Source organism: Phyllobates terribilis, unplaced genomic scaffold (assembly GCF_046119375.1).
Source record: "Phyllobates terribilis strain yellow unplaced genomic scaffold, ASM4611937v1 Scaffold_1__5_contigs__length_1240528914, whole genome shotgun sequence".
Lineage (NCBI taxonomy): Eukaryota > Metazoa > Chordata > Amphibia > Anura > Dendrobatidae > Phyllobates > Phyllobates terribilis.
Window position 1 is genome coordinate 68,762,199 of NW_027362761.1, and position 8,322 is coordinate 68,770,520.

The 8,322-nt window shown below is 48.9% G+C and overlaps 1 long non-coding RNA gene across 1 annotated transcript in view; it reads right to left on the bottom strand.

Moving 5' to 3' along the window:
* LOC141203943 (uncharacterized) overlaps nucleotides 1-7,956 on the bottom strand; it is a 31,314-nt gene extending 23,358 nt beyond the window's left edge. Inside the window, exon 1 of the long non-coding RNA XR_012274970.1 lies at nucleotides 7,717-7,956. This is a non-coding gene — a long non-coding RNA (uncharacterized lncRNA). The remainder of the gene's footprint in view (nucleotides 1-7,716) is intronic.
* Between the last annotated feature and the right edge of the window lie 366 nt (nucleotides 7,957-8,322).

An 8,322-nucleotide genomic window follows, 5' to 3' on the forward strand; every position in this document is an offset into this window, starting at 1 on the left:
CGTCCTCCGTGTTTCCTCTGTGCCTTTTAATTATTGGGTATCCAAGCTGGACACTTGGAATGAACTCGCTCTGTACGCCTTGGAGGTCCTGGCCTGCCCTGCCGCTAGCGTGTTATCGGAGCGTGTTTTTAGTGCCGCTGGGGGAATTATAACTGATAAGCGCACTCGCCTGTCAACTGACAATGCTGACAAGCTGACCCTTATCAAAATGAACAAGGGCTGGATTGGGCCAGACTTCTCATCACCACCAAATGACAGCAGAGTAACATAAAGTCAAATCCACTGTGTTATTTCGGGAGGTGTATTCACATGCACCGCTTCACACCCACACATGGGTATACGCTTCCTCGTTTCGGCTGTTTAATCTTCTTCTCCTTATCCTCAGCCTCCACCACCACTATACCACCAGGGTGCTAGCATTGCAAGTTCCTCCGTCCTAATTTTTGGCAGCTTTTGCTGGGAAAGCATAAGCAAATACCATGGGACACCCACTCCCCAATAATGGGACTTATGTTTGTAATATGCTGTACTGCATGGCTCTTGTAAGGGGCATTGCAAGTTGCTCCGTCCTAATTTTTGGCAGCTTTTGCTGGGAAAGCATAAGCAAATACTATGGGAGACCCACTCCCCAATAATGGGACTTATGTTTGTAATATGCTGTACTGCATGGCTCTTGTAAGGGGCATTGCAAGTTGCTCCATCCTAATTTTTGGCAGCTTTTGCTGGGAAAGCATAAGCAAATACTATGGGAGACCCACTCCCCAATAATGGGACTTATGTTTGTAATATGCTGTACTGCATGGCTCTTGTAAGGGGCATTGCAAGTTGCTCCGTCCTAATTTTTGGCAGCTTTTGCTTGCAAGGCATAAGCAAATACTATGGGACACCCACTCCCCAATAATGGGACTTATGTTTGTAATATGCTGTACTGCATGTGACGCGCCCCCTGGGCCGTGTGTACACGTGTGTGGGATACCCGGTGCCGGGTGTCTGGGGTCTGTAGTCTCCGTGGCGGTGACCCGGTCCCGTGGCTCAGGCTGGTCAAACCAGTGGCAATCTTTCTTAGGTTTCGAGGTTAATTGTCCGACTGCGCCACCCGTGGATTGCGGTCAGGGAGTACCACCGCTGCAAGGCAGACCGCTGAGGCTGGTGTTGTGTGCGCAGCATAAAATGGGATAACTCCCCTCGGGAGGAGTATAGCCTCAGGGCAGTGAGTGTGGATGATGGGGGTGATGGTGCACGAGCGCAGCAGGAATGACTCAGAGTCTTTGCAGTGCAGTTCAGGGTCTTTACTGATGATTATAAGGTAGACCCTCCCGGGAGTACTGGCTAGCATAAGATGCCTGGTCAGTCTGTGAGCAAGCAGGAGTTCCCCTGGCCAGGTGGAGTTGTAGGCCTCCCCGTCTGTCTGCACTCTTCCTGGCTACCTTGCTGTAAGCGGGTAGAAGTAGCCCACGTCCCTGAGTGTACCGTGTAGTGCTCACCCGTATGGCTGGTGACTTGAGGCCTTCTGTTAGCCTCAGCTCCACGACGGCGGTGCTGGTCCCTTGTTTGTGACTGAGCCTCCGGGCTTCTATGGCCAGAGGACCTGAAATCCCCTGCCGGCTGGTTTTTGCTGCTGGATATATAAGTCCTCACAGCTTCGGACTCCTGTGTCCGGTTCCTATTGTCTTCTGCCAGGGCGAGCTCTGCTCAGCTTCCAGCCCCTCATCTTTAGCTTCTAGCTCCTACAGAGCTCCTTGCTGTTACTTTCCCTTGCTCTCACTCTGACTCTGACTGTTCTCTGTTCTCTGACTCACTCAACCCCACCCCAGATCCAGTTTATAAGGGCAGAATTCTCCCCTCCCAGGACTGGGGCAGGAGGATGTTGCATGTTTAAGGGATCCTGACCAGGAAACCTCCCACTTGCTCTCCGACGTAATCTCTATTACTGTGGTGACCAGACCCCTGGGGTGCCACACATGGCTCTTGTAAGGGGCATTGCAGTACCTCAAAATTTTTGGAAAGCATTCCATTCACTGCTTAGGCCAACAGTGCACAGGAGACCCAGTTGCTATAAATGGAAAAAAAGGTTTAGTTAACGCCCTCTGACCTCCATGTCATTTCCAAGGGTATTGGAGTGCCTCGAAATTTTTGGTAGGCATTGCACTCACTGTATGCCCTATAACTGTGTAGCCGAACCGCTCCTTTTGTTACAGAAACATATCCTACAAGACATATCTGGTTGACTGGCCTGATATTGATGTGAATGGTCCCTGTTCCTCCTGCTCTTTCTCCTTTGCCACTACCTCATCCGTCATTTATCACCTGAAGCTTTGTTTTAACGGGAGTCATAGAACTTGGATAGTAGCAGGAAAACATCCAGCAATCCTCGGAGGAGGTAGGATATGCGCCAAAACGCTGACCTCCTCAGGCCTAGCCGCTACTACATACATGCGCTTGCATTACAACAAAACAAAGCAGATGCTAACTTCTATCATCCTCATCATGCTCCTCACCTTGGCACTCTCAACTCCCCTGATGGAGAAGCCAGGGCCCACCGGAGGAGTCTGATAGTCCGGTGGGCTCGGCCAATGCTGCCCTAAATCAGGCCAGGCTAAGAAAAGTGTGGGAAAGGTTACCGGTACAAATAGGGGTGGCTGGGGACCGAGTATGGACACCCGGCCACCCCCTGGAGGCTGGGCAGCAAGCGGGGACACCCGGCCACCAGGCGGCTGGGGACTGAGTATGGATACCAGGCCGCCGACACAGCCATGGCGTGGTGGCCAGATTCCGCCTCCACATGCCTAAAAGGCCCAATTTAAAGTGCAAGCAAGCAAGCAGTATGGTATTGCAGCCTGGGGGTGGGTGGGTGGCAGGCTGCATACTTGCGCTTGCATTGCAAGGAATGGGAGAGGTACAATTGAACACTGCCCTGGGACAAGTACTTGAATGGGGATAGTTGCAAGTCTGCAATGACAGGTGCAAGGTGGGAGGCATCTTCGCATGTACCATGAACAGGGGTTTGGCATGCACACACTACAGCGGAATAGGCTCTCCTTCCCACTAAATGCACTGGGGAGGGCACAGGTAATGTTTTGGTATACGCGCTTAATCTTATGTGTAAGGCACACCAGGACAAATAGGGGCGGCTGGGGACTGAGTATGGATACCTCGCTGCCGAAGCAGCCATGAGGTAGTGGCCAGCTTCGGCCTCCTCTAAACTAAAAGGCCCCATTTCAAGTGCAAGCTAGCAGTATGAATTGCAGTCTGGGGGTGGGTGGGTGGCAGGCTGCACACTTACACTTGCATTAAAAGAAAACATAGCAGATGCTAACTTCTGTCATCATCATCATGCTCCTCACCTTGGCACTCTCAACTCCACCGATGGAGAAGTCAGGGCCCACCGGAGGAGTCTGGTTCTCTGGTGGGCTCGTCCAATGCTGCCTAAAGCAGGCCGGGCTAAGAAAAGTGTGTGGGGGGATGTTCCAAGGAGAAATGGGGGCGGCTGGGGACCGTTTATGGACACCCGACTGCCCCCAGGCGGCTGGGGACCGTGTGGACACTCGGCAGCGGGGCGGCTGGGGACTGAGTATGGACACCCGGCCGCCGGGCGGCTGGGGACTGAGTATGGATTCCAGGCCGCCAACACAGCCATGACGTGGTGGCTAGATTCCGCCTCCACATGCCTAAAAGGCCCAATTTCAAGTTCAAGCAAGCAAGCAGTATGGTATTGCAGCCTGGGGGTGGGTGGGTGGCAGGCTGCATACTTGCGCTTGTATTGCAAGGAATGGGGGAGGTACAATTGAACACTGCCCTGGGACTAGAACTTGCATGGGGATAGTTGCAAGTCTGCATCTTCTGATGCGGCAAGGATCACTTATGATGGGCACACTTTTAGACAGTGACCTGGGAGTCAGAGATGCTTCCAGGGGTCTTCCCCATGCTGTTCCCATGTCTTTTCAGCACTTTATGCATGTGTCACACAGCACATGGCCAGATAAGGTTGTAAAATGTTAAAATGACATTTCCCGGTGAATGCATTTGTCATAGTTGAAAGCAATACAAAAGTGCAAAAACGCATAAAAAATGCTACTTGTGAACATAGCCGAAGGTGTGGAGATGTATTTTTGTTTTTGGTCATTTATTTTAACTTATACACAAGTCTTTTCCCTGGAAAGGATGTTCCTTAACATATTTCACAGGAAAAAAGTTTCACTTTAGTTTTATTGTGAGCCTGTAAAAGTGGCTTAATACCTCTTACCACGTTGTTGACAGCAGTGACCTGGGGGTCAGAAATGCTTCCTGGGGCGATCCCCATGCCATTTGAGCACTGTCACTATCGTTTTGGGCACTTGTTAGGCTTTTAAAAGACTGCCGGGGGTGCCACCGCAAAAATGCTCGAGTCTCCCATAGACTAACATTGCGCTCCCATAGACTAACATTGGGCTCGTTGCTCGGGTCGAGCACCCAAGTATCACGGCGAGCTTCGAGCACCCGAGCATTTTAGTGCTCGCTCAACACTAATGATTACCCTACTGTACCCCCCAGAAAAGGCAGAGGGAGGTAATTATAAAGAAGTTGCATTTCATCATAAAAACACTTTGGCATATTTTAAATAGTAGTGGACAACCCCTTTAAGATGTATTTATAGGCCATGTTCAGATGTGACTGATTTGCTGAGGATTTGTGATGTAGATTCCACACTGCAAATCTTCAGGTAGAGACAGTAAGTTCAGCCAATGGCTCTATGGATGGGATGAAAAATAACAGAGACAGAGGACAGCCCTGATTAGCGCTATTAGATAGCACTATCTTCATGAAACTGGTGGGTAATTTCATTTTCTCACAACATTGTATGAGTCAGACAAGTCTTCTGGTGTCGTCTGACACCTTTCTGCCATAAGTGAAATCCACTTGATTTCTATTCACCAACAGTGGGATCATATGGCTTCAAACATTTAACATCTGTATTTAAAGGAAATTTGTCAGGAGGTTTTTGCTATGTAAGCTGAAGACAGCATGCTGTAGGGGTTAAAACACACATTTCAGTGATGCCTCTCTAATCAAGCTCTGAGGTTTTGTTGGTTACAATGATTGTTTTAGCACCAGTAGCTTATCATTGCTTTGACTAGCTGGTCTGACACACCCCCTTCTGTCATAAGCAGCTCACTGTCTATGGACTTTGTATATGGAGAGTCTGGTGTGGGCGGGGTTAGCTTTCTCAGCTCAGCTTTATTCTAAATCTTTAAGCTCTGAGTGTGTTAAAACGGCTGCACCCAGTAATCTAAGTGATACATCAATGGATTCAACTTCTCATTGCCTACATCAGGCTGCTCTCAGATGAGGTAGCAAAAATCTGCTGACATTCGTTTTACAATTCACTGAAAAAAGGACTAAAAATCAATAAAAACATCACTTAAAGTGGTTGTTATGTCAAAGGTGATAAGTCTGCAGTCACGCTGTGTGACTGCAGACTTATGAATCCCCCCAGCGCAGGCACTGTGCGCTGCAGGGATTCGCCGATTTTAGACCTGGGACCGGAGAGTATGTATGAGTTATACATGCCAGTGGGCGTGGTCTCGCTCTCCATACACTTGTATTGAGCAAGGCCGCGCCTTCTAGTCGGACGCGACCACTGGCAATCCACGTCACTAGACGAGCCGTGGCTTCGCTCCATACAAGAGTATGCTCTTAATGGCCGGGGGTATGTATAACGTAGTTGACGCGCCCCCTGGGCCGTGGGGTACTCGGTAGCCGGGTCGGTCGGTGCTGGGGGATGTCACAGTGACAGTGACCCGGGCCGTGACCCAGGGCGGTCAATTAAAGGGGAAGTAAAAGGGGAATAAAGTTTTTAGAGATAATGTTTGTGACGCCACCTGTAGTATGTGGCTATATGGGGCCGCTGTTGCGTTGAAGATCCTCTGGAGCTGATGGTGATGCAGCAGAGTTGGTTAAGCTCTCCACAGGCAGAGCTTAGCTCCAGGGTAGAATATAGTGATGCTATGAGGTAGATTTTTTTGGTGCGGTGTAGTGCAGGTGATGGCACAGATCAGGACCAGTCCACAACTTAATGGTGGTTTCCTCTTATCTTTACTAGCGGTTTGTCAGAGCAGACCGGGGCACGGTTTCTTGCTGGTAGTAGAGGTCCGGGCGGCCTGGAAGCAAGTTGGGAATCCACCTCGCCAGGTGAAGTTGTAGGCCTTCCCTCTGCGCTAATCTCTTTTGGCCCTGCTGCTTGAAGCTATGCTGCGGCCCTCGTCCCTGAGTAAAACGTCTCTTCCTCACCCGTACGGCAGGCAGCTCGGGCCTTCCTGGAATGTCACTCCCATGTGGCGGTGCTGGGCCCTATGGTGCTGCTCAGCCGCCGGACGTTTGGTGGGGCCAGGAGACCTGCAGTCTCCTGCCCTCCGAATTCAGCTGTCGGGACTTTAGTACCCGAACAACCATGGACTCCGGTGTCCGGTTTCTTGCGCTGTTATCTGGGGAGAGCTTGGTTACAGTTTCTCCTCGTCGCTCTCCTGCCTCCAACTGCCTTTTTTCACTCCAACTGATTTTTCTAACCCCACCTCCAGGCTCCAGTTTGAAGGGAGGAAGCTCCCCTTGCTGGTCTGGAGCCAGGAAAGTGTTGCATGCTAGCAAAACCTGACTAGGGGACCCCTGCTTGCTTCCAGGCATGGCATCATCCCTTTGTGAGAGAGGCAATGCCACTGTGGCAACCGGACCCTTGGGGTGTCACATATACATAGCCTCCAGTCCCGGGTCTCATACCAGCGAATTCCCACAGGGCACAGTGCGTGCATTGGGGGGATTCAGAAGTCTGCAGTCACACAGACTGGCTGCAGACTTATCACTTTTGACCGGACAACCCCTTAAAATAGAGAAAAAGCAGCCATACTTGCAGTACCATGTCCAGACACAAATGCACAAACAGGATGCAGCAGGTTCCCCATGATAAAGGAGAAGGCAGCAAAAACCTGCTGACAGATTCCCTTTAACAACTCCATCGCGCACGTCATGTACATTACGGCTAAGGTGTGCATGTATAGGGCAGGCACAGGATTGACCTATAGCACTGTATTTGTTCAATAATAAAATTAATCATCAAAAATACAAATTGCCTAATAATTTTGTACACAATCATGCACACGGGAGTGATTCAAACATATCACCGAGCGGCTGTAACTACTCTGTGCTCGGCGGAGCATACTCGGCGAAAGGGTTAACAGAACATACTCGCTCATCACTACTCAGCACTGCAGAATAATTCCCCTTAGAGGTTGTCCAAAATCAGAAAAAAAATACATGACTGTTTTCTTCCAAGAGCGGCTCCATACCTGTCTACAGGTTGTGCACGGTAATGCAGCTCAGCACCATTTACTTCAATGTAGATGTTTTTCTAAGCCTGGGCAACTCCATTAACATCTGGTGGAAAAAGGCTTTTTGGAAGGTGTTAATGGGTAGATATTGATATAAATACTTAATTTAAACAATTGCCTACAGTACATTCTCTTTCAGTGTCCTTTTCATGAATTGACATTTAGAGAATATTTGCTTTGATATAAATAGGCACGCTGCTGTGTCCTGTTCAACCTATCGAAATGTTTTACTGTAAATAAGACGATCTGTAAAATGGAAATCATAACAATCCACCTTTTTCCTAAACAGATTTTTAAACTATTCTTGTCATATTATCAACAAATCAAAGGACTCTGTATACAACAATAACATACGTACTTCTAAGTCAGCTGAAGAGCAAGGAGGTCACTCAGGGAATGCCATCCAGCAAGAGCAGATGTGAAGGACCAGGGATGGTAAGGAGATCAGTGTCCCACCCTACTTTTGTCCATGCCCATGGTAGAAAGGATTAAAGGGTTGAGAAGGTAATAACTCCATCCAGGTCTGTTCTATTATAGGTGGAACTATGGAATCAAAGAGTGGCTTTGCTAAGCTGTTTCTGTAGCTTCCGCCAATTTCTAAGGGAGGTACATAAACAGTGGAACTCAGGTGCTCTCGGCTGTTTTCATAGCTCCACCTGTAGTATTGGTCACACGACCAATGATGCCCCCTAGACCCAGCCTTATGTGTAGCTTTTGGCACCAATCTTGTACAACTAAAGCATTTTCTATGCTCACACTTTGTGTTCGTAGTAATGCAGCTTTATGTTGGAGGCAAATATTCTGCTCTTAGAGCAGGATTGAAACTTGTTAAAAAGGAACTGAAACCCACACAAAGATGGTGAGAATGTACAGATTTTGTCCTTGATTAGAACGCAGACGAAGTTACATAACTAAACATTAGGAATATTCTTTGAATTAGGCCAAGATCACACCGCAGTATTTT